This window comes from Microtus pennsylvanicus, chromosome 9 (assembly GCF_037038515.1).
Source record: "Microtus pennsylvanicus isolate mMicPen1 chromosome 9, mMicPen1.hap1, whole genome shotgun sequence".
NCBI lineage: Eukaryota > Metazoa > Chordata > Mammalia > Rodentia > Cricetidae > Microtus > Microtus pennsylvanicus.
Genome location: NC_134587.1, coordinates 61,151,353 through 61,165,176, shown reverse-complemented (window position 1 = coordinate 61,165,176; position 13,824 = coordinate 61,151,353). Strand labels below are relative to the sequence as shown.

Here is a 13,824-nt window from a genome sequence, read left to right as displayed (position 1 = left end):
GTTGATTGGCCGGGGTCGAGCCACGTGATCGTGTTGCTACCCGAGCTCGGAGACCTTCTGCGCGCGTGCGCAGTGGACGCAAGCCCCACCCACCCATCCTTGTCGCCTGTGGGCCCGTGGTGGGACTTTTTGACTCACCCTGCTGGCGATGCCCGAGTCGTCTGGCGGAAACCGGTTGGTTAGCCACGGTCTGTGGTCGCCCGCTCCGGATCCACAGACCGCCGGCCTGATGCTAGCAGGGACACCGCCCCGTATACACTCAGACCCCTCACCTCCCTACTCCATTTTCCAGCCTGCCTAGCGGAGGCCTGGCTTGGGCTCCCCTCCATCGCCTACATGCCAGTGTCTTCTTGCATGTAGCCCTGGGGCTCAAAGAAGGTCTGGCTGACCTACCGCCTAGAATAGCGTTCAATTCCTAGAAAGCTGAAAAGCTCTAGAAAAACAGTGTCAACGGGCGCAATGTTTTCCAAACAGGTGCTGTGGGGTCTGTAGAAGAAGAGGGCAAGCGGACCACAGAGGATTAGAGGGGTGGGAAGCTAGAGCTTCTGAACCAGGACTGCTGCCCAGGAGGGTTGCTGGGAAAGGTCTCAGCCACCTGTGTGCACCCTTGAGAGCAAAGAGAACTAGGAATGGTTCTTACCCGACAAAATAAGCGCAAAGTATGTACAAATGCCTGGTGTGTAGTAAGCTAAACATCATGTTCAGTTTTAGTCTTTTGAATGATGTGGGTACTCATATTGAGGAAATACTTATGTAAATCATTTCTAATGTGTTTATTCTAGTAGTGGTTTTTCATTACACATTTAAATATAATAGACCAGTTACAGGTGGAAGTCGGCGTTATTCCATCCGCAACGCCTAATTTAGGCGCCTGAACCAGTTTAGGGTTTTGGAGACCACTTGACATAGACATGCTTGGGTCTGAGACATGGGTCCCAGACTCAGCTTTCAATCAATAACACATGGACTTTCATAGTGAATAGCACACAGTCATATACTTCAGTATTATACAGCAGTAGAATAGAGTAACATCGGAGCACCATAAAGTAGCAGGATCCTGCAGCTGGACACGGATTCTATGAGGTCACAGCAGGAATCCACAGAGGAAGAACTAGAGCACCAGTGATAGCCTCAGAAGCCAAGAGTGAGGGCAGAAGCTAGAGGTAGTTCTGGGAAATCACCATATGCTGGGTAAGTGTTGCTACAGTCTCTATCTATACTTGGCTGTCTTTGGGAAGATGTGCAGGTTTGGTGCCTCTGCAGTTCAACCTGTGAAAGAAGGGAAGCCGCTTATAGAGATAGGAAAATGGGAAGTTGCCAGGCTGAAGGCATGAGGTCAGAGGGAGCAGCAGGAAGATACGTACTCAACAGAGATTGGGGGGGGGGGGGTATACTATGTGTCTTTATTTTCTCCAAAGAAATCCCAATATTGCAGTTGTCAAGAAGCTAGGAAAACTTAACCTGATGGTTGCTATCCCTCCCCACAATAATGGTTCAGGATGGTGACAGGGTGGGTGGCTGTTGCGGGGTACAGGTGTCTTGATGTTCATGCCTCCAGGACGTGGTGTGGTGGTAAGCTAAGGACCTGTGTGCCCTGAGGGTGACTTTGCAACGACCTTTCTTGGCCTTTTTCTTGCACACAGGCTGGTGCACATCCTTGCCCTTGGGGGTTGTACCATCTGGACTCAGATTAGCTTTGTTTTGTTTCCTCTCTGGGACTCAGAGCATAGCGTATTTAATGGAGTCTTTACTCAGCATGCAAAGGTTACATCTTGCCACATTGCATTAATGCTGTGGCAAGAAATAAACCACCCATGTGACCATGGCACCTTACCATGGGACGGGAGGGGGTGTCACATTCCATGTGCCTCATACTGGGATTCTTGAGAGATGTCTAGCTAATGACGCCAACTTGAAACCCCATCTAAACAACACACCTGTTCCTGAAATGCCAGGAACAGAAACACGTCTGGATTTCAAGGTCACATCAAATATGGTATCAGCGTTCCCTTGCATTTATGATTGTTCCCATGGTGATGTACTTACCTTGTTACTGTGTTACCTTGAGTGACAAGTAATAAAATAAGGAGCAGAAGATCCTTTGAACTGAAAGGGACCATTGACACAGAGCGCAAGCCTATAGCAGAAAAGCTCCTGGCTTAGTGGGTACATAGTACAGGGACAGCAGCCTGCTAAGGGCTGGAGTCTGGACCTCAAATGTGGCTTTCTTCCCTGCATACGCCAGCCGGGTTCTTCCCTGTGGCCACCAATCCCAGAGTGCTAGAGCCTGCTCCTGTCACATGGAGTGTCTTGGCACCTTGGGTTGGGCTTTGTGGCTAAAGTTATTGCTGCTTTTTTTTTAATGAGGCCAGAACTTCCTTCAGTGCATATAGAACCCAAGTTCAGTGTGTATGGCGAACCGCATGGAGGAAGGCATTTCTAGCCTGGTAACCAATCCTTCACCTCTAGTCCACAGTCCACTGTCTAAGTACTTTGATCCACCTCTTGTGCACAAGTTAAAATTAAAAAAAAAAGCCAGAAGTCAACAATTTTGTCTTTTTATTTTTGTCTCAAATGTAAAATCCAGTGCATATAGGCAATACAGTCCAGCACTGAAGGCCACTACTGAAGGTCCAGTGTGTCGGGCTAGAGAAGGACAAATACGAAGAGGTTGCTTTGTGACTTCCCTGTTAGAACAATCCAGAATTTTTCCGCTCAGTCAGCTGTTCTTGGACCATGCTACTGATGTGCCCTATTCAACCACTATCTGTCTGTCTTTCTATTTTCCTATCTGGACCTCCATCTGTCCATCCACCCACTGATCCATCGATCTATTTGTCTGTTCATTGTCTGCCCATCCACCCATCCTTCTGTTCAATCACTGATCTGTTGATTTGTCCATCTGTTCATTCATCGTCTGTCTACCCATCCACCCGTCCATCTATCTGTTCTTTATCCATCCATCCATCCATGCACCCATCCATCCTTCTGTCTGTACATTCCTTTGGTCCGGGTCCTTCCCTTTGATCCTGCAGCTAAATTAAACTTTACAGCTCTGCTTCCGGAGCAGCCTGGAGACTCCACAGCATCAGCTTCTTCGCTGCAGCCGGCGTGTTTTATTTTATTATTCAGACAGACTATTCAGTCCACTCCTGAGACCACTTGAAACTTTACAGGAACCTTCTTAACCTTTGGCATACATTGTATAAGCCACCCCACCCCACCACACACATATGTACAGTTGCATTTGCTGTGTGGTATGTGATGTGAGACTTAACATTAAGAGTGGAACACGCAATAGTGCTGCAAGTCAGATTACCAAGGAAAGCAGGCTGAAGTAGCAAACTGCTGCCATTGAAACGGTGGCACCTTGTGAATGTCTTGTTCCCCAATGAATTCTAACCTTGTTGAAAGACGGGATGCTTGTCTATGTTTCTGACACGGCACACTCACAACAGGAGCATGAAGTAACAGCTGCTGTTGGTGACTGCCTAATTTTGTGTTTAATGCACCTAAAGCCATTTGCATATCTGATTAGCTTCTGACTGAGGTGGCAGTTCCCTCTAGCCATGAGGAAGAAGAAATATGTGCCAAGATTTAGCTACAAGATCTCTTCAGTTTCTTGGGTTTTATTCCTGCATGATTTTGAGAAGTTAAGCCGTACTTACTCATGTTTAAGGAGAGAACATGCGTATGACTGGGTCTGCGCAGGGCACTGATGTCACCATATACTCTGTTCCCTGACCATTGCAGAGCAGTGAGGACATCTTAGGCTCTCCTAATAGCCACCTTGAAGTGGGCAGATGTACACTATGACGGCGCCACACAGATGTGAGGATCTTCTCGAAGTATCCCCACGATATTAAAAAACACACGTGAGAAGAGAGTTGGATTTTCTCCAGTGGGACTCCAGAAGAGAACTCCTGAATGCCCCAGTTCCACCTGAGCGCTGGGAGCAGCTCTATGCCTCCTATCCTGGGAGGGGACTTAATGGAAATGCCAAAGTTCAGGACCGAAGAGAGCACATCAGGTGTGATGAGGAAATGGACCCGGGAGTGCCCGTATGTGGACAAAGCCTGACCTGCTGAGTTCCTGGGCATGGGTTTGCTTCCTCCTGTTGACTCATTCCTGGCTGGGAAGCTTAAGGAATGAAACATTACCCCTTTTCCGTGGCTTTTCATCTAAGGTGCCTACTTCTCATAGTCGTGTGGCCACTGTCTCAGTGAGAGCCATGTCATGTGGTTAGAAGCAGAAGAAAAAAACAAGAAGGAAGACAAATATTTCCAGATGTGATCTTGTCTTGCTAAAAGAAAATTGCACAGACAGAAAATACTCAGCTACTAGTGTGCCTCAGAGGTCCACAGAGGGAACATCAGCACATCTATATTTAAATCAAGAGAAGATAAATAACATACTTTGTAACGACGTTTCTCCTTTGAGTGACAGGCAACTTACTTTGAAAGGGCATTTGTAAGAAAGAATCACAGCTGTTGTGGTTCCTACTATTACAAGCGATGGGTCCTCCTGAGTTGCTACCCATTATCCTGCCACAGAGGAGAACTCAGCAGCAGGCTGGCAGACTCCAGCAGAGAAACGCTGGGCTTCCAGAGGAGGCTGGTGTGAACGCAGTCCTTTCTTGTCTCGTTTTTGTCTTTTTAATTTTGTCGTGGAAGTTAAGACGACGTTTCCCCAGGCTATTCTAACTCAACCCCTTAGTCTCCTGCCTTAGTCTCCAGGGTGCTAGGAGTTCAGGTGTGCACTGGCACTCCTGGCTCATCCTGGCCTCTTTTTAAGTCCATGAACTTTGTTCAGTGTCTAAGCTTTCAACTGACTTATAAAGAGAACAAACAAGCACTCGAAGGGGACTAGAGAGATGCACATTGGTTAAGAGTGCTTATTGCTCTTGCAAAGAATCCAAGTTCAGTAGCCAGCTACTTGAGACAGTGAACAATTACCTATAACTACAGCTCCAGGGGCGGGCACCTGCACTCCTATGAACATACCCCTGCTATCCACACACTTAAAAATAAAAATCTGGGGCTGGAGAGATGGCTTAGCGGCTAAGGCACTGACTGCTGTTCCAGAGGACTCGGGTTCAAATCCCAGCGCCCACATGGCAGCTCACAACTGTCTGTCACTCCAAGATCTGACACTCTTACACGGATATACATGCAGGCAGAACACCAATGTATATAAAATAAATAAATTATAAAATAAGTAAATAAATAAAAAGTCTAAAAAAGAACTAAAGGAAAATAAGGCTTGGACAATAGCTCATCCAGGAAAGATTGTCTGTTTGGTGTTTGTTTTTCCAGACAGGGTTTCTCTGTAATAGCCCTGGTTGTTCTTGAAACTCGCTTTGTAGACCAGGCTGGTTGATGTTGCACGTGATGAGTTCCTTGAACTCACAGAGATCTGCCGTCCTCAGCCTCCCAAGTGCTGGGATTAAAGGTGTGCGCTACCACCACCCCGCCCATTCAAGAAAGATTTGATCCCTGTCCCTACCGTCACCTTAGGACACTGCCGGTCTCACAGCTGAGCCTCAGGAGCTCCAGCACTCAGAGACATGTTTTTGAGAAGACTGCACACCTGAAACCACATATGTGTAAACTAACCCGTTTATATTTCATTCTCTTTAGGAACTGTTTTAGGACCTTAATGAAAACTCATTTGGAACCCACTTGTCTTTTGAGAGAGCACCCTAGAGTGGTATGCATTATTAAGTAATGATGGCTTCAAGGGTCGAGATTTGAAAGTACTTCCATTTAAGAGCCTGTTTCTAATCATCTACTAAATTATGTCAGACTTCCCGGTCCACTTAGATGGCTTACATTTACTAATAAAATATTATTTTCACTTGCATCCACAAATGATCACAAACCCAAACATTGCCGGGCAGTAGTGGTGCATGCCTTCAATCCCAGCACGGGAGGCAGAGGCAGGTGGATCTCTGTGAGTTCAAGGCCAGCCTGGTCTACAAGAACGAGTTCCAGGACAAGCTCCAAAGCTACAGGAAAACCCTGTCTTGAAAAAACAAAAACAAACACGCAAACAAACAAACTTTAACTTGAAAAATACTTCTAAACCACTGATTCTCAACTTTCTAACTCTGCGACCCTTTCATGCAGTTCCTCATGTTGTGGTGACAACCAACCACAAAAGTATTTTTCGATGCTACTTCATAACTCTAACTTCCTACTGTTATGAATCTTAATGTAAATATTTTTTGGAAATAGAAGTTTCCTAGAGGCTGTGACCCACAGGTTGAGAACCACTGTTCTAATCAAGGGGTTATTACAGGGCTTTGTATTGGAGGGAGGAAAGTATTCCAGAGGGTAAGGTGGGGAAGCATTTACTGCTCATCTATGACCGCCTCTGACACACATGTGATGCTTAGCCTAGGCTATTCATGTTACTTGTGTTATGTGTTCCAGACAGCAGAGACAGATGGGTGACTGTGAGTCTGAGTGATCCCAGGGATTCCTAAAAAGAACTGGAACTAGCTGGGCAGTGGTGGCGCTCACCTTTAACCCCAGCAGAGGCAGGTGGACCTCTGAGCTCAAGCCCAGCCTGGTTTACATAGGTGAGCTCCCAGATAACCAGAACTACACAGAGAAACTCTGTCTCATAAAACAAACAAAAACCAAAACCAACCAAATAAAAAAAGAGAACTGTAACCAGAATGGATCTAAGAATAGTATCAGGCTGTTCCTGCAGGGCAATAAGAATTCTCTCCTCATTAGCACAGGCTAGAAGTGAAGCCCTATTCATATACTGATTATCTCAGGAGGAAGTTGCCTTTATAGCAACAAATCTTCAGAGCATGACGCTGGGTGGTTATTTTCTGACATTTTATATTTTGAGCAGGTTTGTCTGCCCTCGAGATTTCTTAGGCAGAATGGAGTAAAGGTGCAAAAGGTCCAAGAAGATGTGAAAGCAACGTGTAAAAATATCGGCTCCAGGTTCAGCGCCTCGTCGGACAGGAGCTGTGTATATCATCAGCAGGCATCCCCAAGGCCCTACCAAGTGGCATGGAGGAGAGGGTTTTGGTATTTGTGAGTTTCTTAATAAATTTTGCCTCTTTTTTTTTTAAGATGTGGAAGGCTATATTAGCAGTAACGCTGGTGGATAAATACTTGTAATAAAGGCCCGAAGTGGGTTGGAAAGGTACTTGTGTTTGAAGTCATTTTTAGTTTTTCTGCCTGCACTCAGCCCTTTAAGACCAGACTATATGTATCACAAATAGTATCTAAGGAAGTACCCTCAGACTTTTTTTATAATATGTTTTCCTTGATTTTTTTTTTTTTGAGACAGGGTTTCTCTTTGAAACACTCCTGGCTGTCCTGGAACTTACTCTGTAGACCAGGCTGGCCTCGAACTCATTGAGATCCGCCTGCCTCTGCCTCTCAAGTGCTGGGATTAAAGGTGTGAGCCGCCACCATTTCCTGGCTTGATTTTTCTTTTAATAAACAGTGGCAGCCATTCATTTTCATTGTTGTCAGAGGGGGTAACTAAGAATTCATTGTTGGCCATCACTTTAATCCCATCGAGGAGAAAAGCGCTGTTTAGCCATCTTGAGATGTGTCTTACATGGTTGAGATCACACCATAATCACAACTGTGAACACTGCATTTGAGAATGAGTGTGTGGACATCCTTCTCCCCATTCAGGAACAATTCTGATGAGTGCTTACAGTTGCCATGTTGGCTCGCACCAGTGACTCCAGCATTAGTGAGGTTTAGGCAAAAGGATTTTTTCTGAGTTCAAGGCCATCCTGAGCAAGATAGTGGATTTCGAGCCAGCCTGAGCTACAGAGTGGGCTACTATAACAAAAATAAACCAACAATCACTCATTGAACATAGTCACAAGGTATCACATAGTGACACACACCTCCAGTCCCAGGTGCTGCTGCTTGGCAGACAGCAGAAGGATCTTTGGAATCCAGGAGTTTGAGAAAGCTTGGCTGATACTGTGAGACACTGTCTCAAACAACCACAGCCGTGTGCTATAACATGCTGAGAATGTGTCATGACTTCTTTGTGCACACTAAGTGGAATACTATTTGTTCACGTTGGAAATTGGCCCCTTAGAATATATTCTCAGATCCCGGCACTCTAAGGCAGAGGCAGGCTGATCTCTGAGTTGGAGGTCAGCCTGGTCTACAAGAGCTAGTTTCAAGACAGGCTCCAAAGCTACTGAGAAACCCTGTCTCGAAAAAGCAAAAACAGAATATATTCTTAGAAATGGAATTATTGGTCTCCAAAATACCCTGAAATACAATTGGATTAAGATTCTAAACATGAGCTAGAGGGATGTCTCTGAAGTTAAGAGCACTGGCTGCTCTTCCAGAGGTCCTGAGTTCAATTCCCAGCAATCACATAGTGGCTCACAACTATCAGGCATACATGCAGGCAGAATATTGTATACATAATAAATAAAGCTTTGTAGAAAAAACAAAGATTCTAAACACAAGCCAGGAAATGGTGGTGCATGCTTTTAATCCCAATTTGGGAGGCAAGAGGATCTCTGAGTTTGAGGACAGCCAGGGCTACACAGAGAAACCCTGTGTCCAAAAACCAAATCAAGGGGGGAAAAAGATTCTAAATATGACCAAGAAGAAAAGAGGAAGAGAAGAGCAGACTTCAGGGGTGGCTAAGGTCATTAAACATTGGGTGAGGCAGGGGACTGACGGTTGTCAGTCCACTCCTTACACTAGTTTGCAGCGGGGTCCTTATTAAACTGTCTGCTACAGAGGCCAAGGTCTGGGTGTTTGTTTATACATATGAGATGCAAAAGGCTTTCTGTCCTCGTAGAAGAAAACATTTCATCCTTTCTAGTTTACAGGAAAACTGCCCATCTTTCGTCTTTTTGTCTTTTTCAGGAAAATTACATTGTTCAGAAAGGAGCAAGTAAGCGACCTTGCTTGCCAGGCAAATGGATCCGGAGTTTCTACAATACGGCAGCGTTTATTTTTAAACCTCATTGTAATTCAGTGTGGATGTCTGCTTCAGCAGAGTGTGGTGGCTCACACTTGGAATCCCTGCACTTGGAAAAGAGACAGACAGGAAGGTCCAGATTTCTAAGTGAACATGGGCTATGCAGGCAGACTCTGCTCTTAAAATCAAATAAAACAAGTGGCTACTTCTGATCCCTCAGAGCTGCTTTAGGAATGGTGACCTTGCAGAGGGGGAGCAAGGATCTCCTGGGGGACCGGTGGCTCAACATCTCCTGTCCCAGGACCATCCTTGCCAGGCTGGGTAAAGTGCTGCGGTCCCGGCACCTTCACGGGGCCTGTTTTGTCTGGTCTCTGCTGAAGGAGGCAAATGGGCCCTCGGTTACTGTTTCTGTTTAGTTTTTGTCTTTGTTTTAAGATTTATTTATGGTCTGGCTACCACACATATATGGTACCTTCAGAAGCCAGAATCCCCAGGAACTGGAGTTACAGACAGTTGTGAGCCACCATGTGGGTGCTGGGGATCAAACTGTCATCCTCTGGAAGAGCAGCCAGTGCTCTCAGCGACTGAGTCCTCTCTCCAGCCCATTTCTGTTTTTATCATCAGAATCGGAAATCTATGGGGAAGGTGGATTGGGATGACTCAGATAGAAACTAGTGCACAGAAATCCACACGCAGGGGGGCTTGGGGTCGCAGCTTCAGGGCAGACTGATTGACGGACACACAGGGATGGTGGCCTTGATTTCAAAGACTGAATAAAATCAGAACGGTGGTATGCACCTGCAACCCCAGCAGGAAGTAGAAAAAGACAAGATCTCCTGAGTAAATTGGGAGCATGGGGACCTTGGGAAAGGGTTAAAGGGGAGGAGAGAGGCAGGGAGGGGAGCAGAGAAAAATATAGAGCTCAATAAAAATCAATAAAAAAATAAAAGAAAAAAGAAGCAATTGGTAAGTTATATGTTTCATGAAATACTTAGGGCCTACTTATACTAAAATATACTTGTTTATCTGAAATTAAAAATAAGTCTGTGTCAGATCTAATTTTGTTTACAGTAAACTGTGGTTGCTCTTAAAGAGCTTTGCATGGATTACACAAAGGAGTCGAACTCCTTCCCTGGCACCCACAGAACCACTAATCTACCAATGAGCCACGACAGTGTGTCAGAGCAATGAGAGCTGAACAATCGGTGGTTAAACAAGCTATGCGCATCAGGAGTATAAGTGATTTTGTGCACAGTTGCTTAGCAGGCCCTCTGTGTGAGTTGTTTCAAAAACGGCAGGCAGGAAAGCCGATGGATTTTGAAAGACACTTTTAGTTTCAGAATGGAGAACTGCTCACAGAGTGTATGCCTGTCAAACCAGACCTGCAGCTTTTAGCTCTGGGTTTCTCTTGCTGCTGGTTTGGTTTGGTTTTTGAGGTAAAGTCTCAAGAAGCCCAGGCTAGTCTTGAATTCCAGATCCCAATCCTCCTGCTTCAGCCTTCCAAGTGTTGATATTTTGAGCAACCACATGGTGGCTCACAACCATCCATGAGATCTGGTGCCCTCTCCTGGTACCACCATACCTAATCATATCATAGTTCCTAAATGTTTCTCAGAACACATGGAAGTCATACAACTGGTTTTCATTTTTTGACCTACATTGTGCCTATGTGTGTATACATATCATAAATCTCTAATATAAATATGGTATGGTGGAGTCAAGTTAAAACAGATGAGACAGTGTGCTTGTCTCTGATCTCTCCCTATTATAAACATATGCGACATACGTTCAAATACAGAGGAACAAGACAGTGTAGAGAAGAGAAATAAAAGCCTACTGTTTTCTACCTAGAGGTGAACTCAGCTGTTTGATTTTCTTATTCAGAATTGGAGAGGTACTTTTAGATCATTCAATCATTCAAGAAATAGCTGAATTTTCATCATGTACAGAAAAGTCGGGAACTTCAAGAGGTGGGAGTTGGGAATTGGTAAGACAGCTAAATATTCTGAGAGAGCTGGTTCAAACAGTAGAAGTGGAGGTGCAGGGGGAGCATCCTTGGAGAAGGCATAGACAGTGTAAACTGTGTTTTATTTATCCCAAGGACTGATAAGCAAAGGGCTTTTTACATTTAAAGGCTCGGCAGTAAAGAGCACCCTGAGAGGAGTAGATGGGGGCAGTAGAGAAGGGGCTCAGCGGGGAAGCTCAGAAACAAAAGTGGGAGCAGAGAAGGGTTCTGTGGCATGGAGGAGACATTCATCAGTGGGAATTACATCTTTTAACTTAACATTGTGCTGTCACTGCGGAAACATTCGATACAGTTTTACTTAGTAATGTTCCACTTAGCAGGGCTGGAGAGATGACTCAGGGGTTATGAGCACTGGCTGCTTTTCCAGAGGTCCTGAGTTCAATTCCCAGCAACCACATGGTAGTTCACAACCATCTATGAGATCTGGTGCCCTCTTCTGGCCTGCATGCAGACACGGAGGCAGAACACAGTATACATAATAAATCTTTAAAAGAAAGGTTTCACTTAACAATATGTGGTTTCTCTGTATCACTGAAGAATCTTAGGGGCTAGGGAGATGGCTCAGCAGATAAATGTTTACCATACCAGAATGAAAACTGAGCTTGGATCACCAGGGAAACATTGGGCAAACCTGTAACAGAGCATTGGAGAGACGGAGACAGGAGGGTCCCTGAGGCTTGCTAGACGACTAGTCTTGCCTAATCAACGAACTCCAGATTCTGTGAGAGATGCTGTTATACATTTAAGGCGGAGAGCAACAGAGATCCTGTGGTGGTTTGAATAAGATGGTCCCCATAGGATCACGCATTAGGACTAAGGAGTGGAACTATTTGATAGGATTAGAAAGATCAGGAGATCTGCCCTTGAAAGACTTCCAGTGCTGGGGAGACTCTCACTCAAGTCTCAGGATAACACGACCCCCCAGTAACTCACAAGAGACCATCCTTGCTGCAATCACAGGAGGCTTTAATTGATGAGATGAGACGGGAACCAGTGCACTGGGGCCGAGACTCATAACCCATCCAGGGGGAGAGTTCGACCCGGAGTGACCGGGAGAAGTGATTTTTAAGGGAAGAAACCACAGCCCAGTGATCCGGAATTGGCAGGGAGTGTGTCACAGAAAATTCCAAAAATACCAGTGAAGATTACAAGGGGCAACCCCCAGCCTCTCAGGACCACTCCCAAGGTCATAATCAGCTAGTTCTTAAAACACATTACAATGACAATCACAAGGGGGAAACTCCCTGTTTCTCAAGATTATTCTCAAGATTACAACCTAACTTTATCTTCAGCTAGTTCCTGAAACACAGTCACTAACCGGCTAATCCTAGATTTTTGATTCTTCTCTTCCTGCTTGGATTTTTGGCTATTTTCTTCCTGCTGGGGAGGTCTGGATTTATTCAGGTCTTTCACCCCTATGAAGGAAGTGTGTTACTGGGGGTCGGCTCTGAGGTTTCAAAAGCCCATGCCAGGCCCAAGGTATCTCTCTTTCCACTTGCAGATCCGGCTGCAGCCCTCCTCAGCACCTGCTGACCATGTCTGCTGCCATGCTTCCAGCCATGATGGTAATGGACTGAACCTCTGTAACTGAAAGCAAGCCCCCAGTTGAATGTTTTCTAAGAGCTGCCTTGGTTATGGTGTCTCTTCACAACAACAGAACAGTGACTAAGACAGACACCTATTGTGACCTCCAGCCTCTTCATACATGCACACATGTGCATATGCACACACATATTAAAAACAGTAAATGCTGGGGTGAAGAGATGACTGAGCAGCTAAGAGCACTGGCTGCTCTTCCAGAAGACCTGGGTTCAATTCCCAACACCCACATGGCAGCTCACAACTGTCTATAACTCCAGTTCTAGGGGATCTAACACCTTCAAAGCAATGCACATAAGATAAATTTTAAAAAAGCATTGAGGGAAGCGGAAGTGCTCGCGAGGTCAGGTGTGTTCCCAAGATGGCAGCCCTCAGGGCTCTGGTGTCTGGGTGCGGAAGGCAGCTCCATGGGTTCCTGGGAGGCCCCGCCACGACCGGCTGGCTGTGGCTTCCAGCTCGCAGGTTGAGAGAAGTGGTGGGGATCCAAGAAGGGAAGACGACTGTAATCGAAGGCCGAAGCACAGAAACTCCCAAGGCAACCCCTAACCCCTCAGGCCAGTGCCCCATCTGCCGCTGGAACCTGAAGCACAAGTATAACTTTGAGGATGTGCTGCTGCTCAGTCAGTTCATCCGGCCACACGGAGGCATGCTGCCCCGGAGTGTCACAGGCTTGTGCCTGGAAGAACACCAAAAGATCGAGGAGTGTGTAAAGATGGCTCACCAAGCAGGTCTTTTACCGGATCACAGGACACGGCTTCCAGAAGAGTCCTTATCCAAGAATAAACCCAAGCTCAACCGCTACATGACTCGCTGGGCTCCCAGCACTGTCAAGCCCATCTATAAAAAAGGCCACCGTTGGGATAAGGTGGGGATGGCTGTGGGGTCTCCACTCCTGAAGGACAATGTCTGCTACTCCAGAAGGCCTTTGAAGCTGATGCATTCATGGGAGCCCGCTGCTGAATATCCTGACCAGAACCTTCCAGATGATGCACTTGCCCCTCCCACCAGAACCACTGCCCTCCACACACAGCAGGGGGACTTCAGGACTAACTTCTGTTCCTTGGATCTGCCCAGCCGCGGTGTTGGGAGCCGGGGCAGGCAGGAACTGGCCTGTGGTCTGACTAGCTTGGGGCTGAGGTCTGTGCAAGGGCAGGAGCCTTCTGAAAAGAAAGGTAATAAAGCAGGCTCTCGGCAAAAAAAAAAAAAAAAAGCATTGAATGCCTTCTAAACAAAACACTCCTTTAGAAAAGTAAGCAGTGACT

The 13,824-nt window shown here is 46.1% G+C and overlaps 1 pseudogene; it reads left to right on the top strand.

The window, feature by feature from the left end:
* Positions 1-12,905: 12,905 nt before the first annotated feature.
* On the top strand, positions 12,906-13,790 carry LOC142857010 (large ribosomal subunit protein mL66 pseudogene; annotated as a pseudogene).
* The last annotated feature ends 34 nt before the right edge of the window (positions 13,791-13,824 follow it).